At 44.0% G+C, this 5,334-nt stretch overlaps 1 long non-coding RNA gene across 1 annotated transcript; it reads left to right on the top strand.

Annotated features, from left to right (window-relative positions):
- The first annotated feature begins 1,645 nt into the window (after positions 1–1,645).
- LOC309540221 lies at positions 1,646–3,783 on the top strand. Its single transcript, XR_014223139.1, has 2 exons — positions 1,646–1,853; positions 3,442–3,783. It is a non-coding gene; the product is annotated as an uncharacterized lncRNA (long non-coding RNA).
- Positions 3,784–5,334: the final 1,551 nt, after the last annotated feature.

Here is a 5,334-nt window from a genome sequence, read left to right as displayed (position 1 = left end):
ATGCGACCACAGCTGTGCGGATGTTACTGCCCAGAGATGGAAAGAAGATAAAGTCCCGACCAGAGAAGAATGGCAGATCAAGTTGATGGATTATGCTAAAATGACTGGAAGAATCAGAAATCAGGAAGAACAAAGTTTTAATAAGGAATGGGGAAAATTTATAACTTAAAAACCATTGTAAACAGTTAAAATCGTTAGTAGGATTGGAATAACACTTGTAGTTTAATGGTGAATTTTGGATACAATGGAGATGTAAAGGATTTGGATTATTATAAAAGATGCAGGAGGAAATTATTAACAATAGGACCCACAAAGGGGAAGAGGAAGTTCAACAGATTCTCTGGAATCTTGTTTCTATGTTGTATGTTGGATATATGACTGTAAAATGTTAATCTGAAAACCATATATATATATCCATCCCCGGCAAGAAAAGAAAATTATTGGAAAAGTTCTCAGAAAATTGTGAGAAATTCTCCAGCTGGACCAGCAGGTGGCAGCCCGAAGTCTCTGGTCAGCTCAGCCCTGGGAAGATTCTCTAGGGAATCTGGAAAGCGCTCTTATTTGGAAATAATCAAGAGAGCAGGCCTTATGTAATTTGTTAATGCAGAAAGATGCATTGCGCTGTTACGGCCCTCCAAATTCCAATCTCTCACGTGCAAGAATGCTGGATCATGGAACAAGTGAGATCATATCTGTACTTACAGAAATGGATGTTTAAAATGCTGAAAATGAACGTTGGAATCACACAAGGCTGTGAGGTAGAGGGAATCAATGCTGACTCAGCTTTGCTGCCTGGTCTTTCACCAGCCAGCTCCGCAGAGCCTTTAATACCACAATAGAAATGGAAAGGACCTGGAGTTACTTAATTAGATTGCATTAATTAGATTCTAGTTTCTGGAAAAGCTAACCTGGAGTCAAAGCAATAAATGAAGTGTGTGTGTGTGTGTGTGTGTGTGTGTGTGTGTGTGTGTGCGCGCGCGCGCGCGCATGCGTAGACGGACCAGAGGGACCTTCAACAAAAGGTTGCAGCGTGGAATGGTCACAATCCTCCTCCAGGAAACTCCATTCCATTCCTTCTTCCTCCGTCAACATTTGGTGGCCGCTAAGCCTGTTCAGTCCACATTTGGCTGCATTTGGCAGGTTTCCCCCTCCCACGTGAGGGTTTCCTCTCCTAAAGAGTTCTTGTAGTTCGGCAAAACATGAGATTTCCCAAGACTGCTGTTGCCGCTCTTCTTTTACTTTGGCTGAATGAAAGCAACAGAGCTGACCACGTGAAGATTAGAATGATTAGTATTTATGATGGAGAGATAGATAATCAATAACATGATTAACCAAATGCTAAGACACTTCTGAACCCGTTGCAGAGAGCAGCAGCAATGAGAGCTGAAATGTAGCAGAGAGTGCATTACTGCATTTGCAAAGCAGGCATAATCTTAGTCATTTGCCCAAGGGCGGCAGATGTGGGGAACATGGTCCTACAGGCCTTCACTCGGCAGCCGCAAAGCCCTTAAACCTCCCCACTCATTGCCTCCTAGCTCATAAGGTTGTGAGGGTGGCTACCTTCTGCCTCCTTGGAAACGGAAGAAGTTGGAAGAGTGGCCTCTTCCCACTTCCTCTTTCAGCTCCATGTGCTTTTCAGGGCTCAGGTTCATTCTGTTGGATCTAACATGTACTCAGATTTCTTGGGAAAGGGAAATGTGTATGCATGTATTCTCTCCTTTTCCAGGCCGGGGGCTGATCCAGGGAGGAAAAGAGAAGTCCCCGGAAGGGATGGCACCCAACATCTTCACTCAACTATCCTAATGTGCCCACAAGCCTAAGACGGTTGGCAACCCATGCACTATATAATGGAGGCACTGTAGCAGTGGGCCAAAGGCAGGGAGGCCAACAGCAGGTTGTGCCAGAGTCAGTGACTGGTTGTGCTGGAGCCAAAGACAGGCAGAGCCGACTATTCTAGGTTTGTCCCCATCTTCTTCCATGCTGAGTTCTATTGGGGCAACGCCAAGACTAAGAAGAAGGAGGCTGAGAGGCAGGGCTGCCCCCTGAATTGGTGGTAGGTAAGAAGGCAGGCAGGCGGGGGATGGTGAAAGCAGACAAAACTTGTGGGGGGCAGGGAGCAGTGCCCCATTTGGCTTAATAGACAACCAGGGGTACAGAGGGCCAATCTGACAAATCTACCCAGGAGACAACTCACAATCCCCAAAAAGTTGTGAATCCTTCCCAGCACTTCTGGGAACCAAAGGTGGCAAGTTAAGAGTTGGCAGCCTTTGCTTGAAGTGCTGGTGCCTTCCCATTCTGCCCCCATCTCTGTGCCCCACTGCACTTTTTCAGCACAGCCCCAAATTGCAGATCAAATGTCCGCTTTGCTCCTGAATAAGTCATGTCTGAATCTCAAAACTGACATGATTTCTGCTTCCTTTCACCCATCGACTTCTGGCAAGCACTTATCCAGAGTGTCTTGCGGTGTTCTGTATTGCGATGGGCAGCCCCGAGTCCACCTTTTAAAATGCTCTATGTGCTAATGCAGAGGTGTGTTCAATGTGATTTGCTTCCAGGTCACTTCCCTACATCTTCCAAAGTGGCTTATCTGGGAGATTCTAAAGTTAAGGCAATCACATTGTGTAGAACAGTGGCTCCCTACTGGTGATCCACAGACTCCAGGGGGTCCACATAACCCCCCCCAGGGGGTCTGTGGCACCCTTCACAGAACAAAAGCTACCACAGAGACATCACAGTTTTCAAAAGTAGGGAGTCCTTGGCTTGGCTTTGGAAAAACAGGGGGGCTGCATTACTTAGCTAATTGGGAATCACTGTGTAGAACATTCAATTGCAGCTTGTCAATAATAATAATAATAATAATAATAATAATAATAATAATAATAATAATAATTTATTACTTATACCCTGCCCATCTGGCCGGGCCTCTCTAGCCACTCTGGGCAGCTTCCAACAGGATATTAAAAACACAATAAAAGATCACTTACCAGCCTCCCTATTTGACTTGTGTATATACTATATTATTTGTCCATTCCAATTCATTAACTCGGATTTGCACATCAGAAGGAGAGGCTAGCACTCAATAGCACCTGGTTTATGGAATGTCAGGTGACTTTTTATCTTTCTCTTTGCGAAGAGCAACTCCTTTCCTGCATCCCAACAAGGCAGAGGGGCTGCGAAGGACAATGTGGCCGGGTGGCTATGAACATTGAAATAACCTGCATAATAATTCCCTTCCTGTCACAACTTATTACAGCCCCACAAACAAGCAACATTTGCCATTTCTAATGGAGGCAGATTATGTCTCCATTCTCAGATGCTGTAATGACTCAGGAATTAAACTCCATCATTATCCTAAACTATTTCTCTTTTCCTTTCCTTGTTTTGTTTTTTCTTCTTTCAAGTTGCTGATTTGAAACTTTTCTTCTCCCTTTTTGCCTGCAGGGCACTTAGATAATGTCATCACAAATTACTGTTTTCCACACAGTGAGGATGATAAGACCAGAGGCATTGAAGGAGCATAAATGGGGAAAACAAGATCAGAAGATCAAGGAAGCCACTTTCCTTGACTTGTAAATAACAAATGTTCATAATAATGTCATGGGGAAGGCAAAGCAACTATAAACAGTTAGGTCATTCAAGGATCTTTTACAAGTGCTGTTTAAACACATCTCAGAAGAAAATCATGTCTGCAACAATGGCAGTGAGAATGCTGCTAGCCCAGAGATGGAAGGAAGGAGAGGTACCAACAAAAGAAGAATGGCAGATGAAACTGGTGGCGTAGCAGAGATGACAAAACTGAGGGGGAAGATCCAAAACCAGGAAGATTGAGTATTTTCTAAAGACTGGAGCAAATTTGTAATTTATTTAAAAGACCTCTGTAAAAAGTTAAAATCTTTCGGAGGAATGCAGTGGCACTTGTAATGTGGAATTATTTATGCTAATTATGGTTATATAATAGATGGATAATGGTAAAAGATGTAGCAAATTTAAACTCAAACATGGAACCTGTGGAGAAGGAAACACACAGCGTGAGAAGAACACACACCCTCTTTCCTGCCCCTCCAGCAGGGGAAAGAGATAGACAGAAGACGTATTTACATGCCTTTATTTCTGTCTTTGCAGCGTTACAAAAAACACGACTGCTCTCTTCAAACTCCAGCAGTCGAGAGAGAGAAACACTTCCTGTACAGCTCATATTACACTCTGAGCTAATTCTGGTGCTCTCTGCACTGTGAATTGACTGTCCCTCTGTTTCCCACGGAACAGTCCCAACATTCCATCATGTGATGTTTTCAAGCTACCAGCAGCTTGCAGCTGCATTGCTTCTATATCGTAACACCTCTACCTCTACCCTAACCCTAACCCTAACCCGAACCCTAACCCTAGCCCTAATCCAAACCTCAACCTCAACCTCAACCTCTACCCTAACCCTAACCCTAACCCTAACTTCTAACCTAAACCTATCCCTAACCCTAACCCTAATCCAAACCTCTACCTCTACCTCTACCCTAATCCTAACCCTCTGTTTCCCACGGAACAGTCCCAACATTCCATCATGTGGTGTTTTCAAGCTACCAGCAGCTCGCAGCTGCATTGCTTCTATATCATAACACCTCTACCCTAACCCTAACCCAAACCTCTACCCTAACCCTAATCCAAACCTCAACCTCTACCTCTACCCTAACCCTAACCTCTAACCTAAACCTATCCCTATCCCTATCCCTATCCCTATCCCTAACCTCTAACCTCTAACCTAAACCTATCCCTATCCCTATCCCTAACCTCTAACCTAAACCTATCCCTATCCCTATCCCTAACCCTAACCCTAACCCTAACCCTAACCTTACCCCTAACCCTTTAGGATGACAAGTTTATACAGAAATATGAAATCAAGGTACTGAGAGTGGTTGCAATTCTAACCTCACTTAGCACTGAATTATATGGGACTGATATCTAAGTAGCCATTGTTAGGTTACAATGTGGTAGCTCCCTGAAACTGTCTTTATTTACTTTGGTGTAATAAAAGCATTGGCTTTCTTTGTCTTATTATGTTCTCCCTGTTTCCTTAAGCAAAGGGAAATTCCAGGGACAGCACTAAAGTGTTTCGTTTTCTCTGGATGAGAGCATCAGAGACTTACAGTGTCTTCGTCATATTTGCTTTATTTGCAAACATGCAAATGGAGCATTAAGGGAAGCAAACAGCAGGCTTGCCTACAGCTGATCCTGGGGGAGCACATGGCACAACTCCTTCCTTACCCACTTTCAGCCAATTATTGCAAGAAACACAGCTCTCTTCTCTCCATCTTCCTTTCCTTTCTCTCCAGCAAACTACAA

This window comes from Podarcis vaucheri (assembly GCF_965113315.1).
Source record: "Podarcis vaucheri genome assembly, chromosome: 9".
In the NCBI taxonomy this organism is placed as follows: Eukaryota; Metazoa; Chordata; class Lepidosauria; order Squamata; family Lacertidae; genus Podarcis; species Podarcis vaucheri.
Note: the sequence above shows the minus strand (reverse complement) of the source record. Positions and strands in the feature narration are given on the sequence as shown.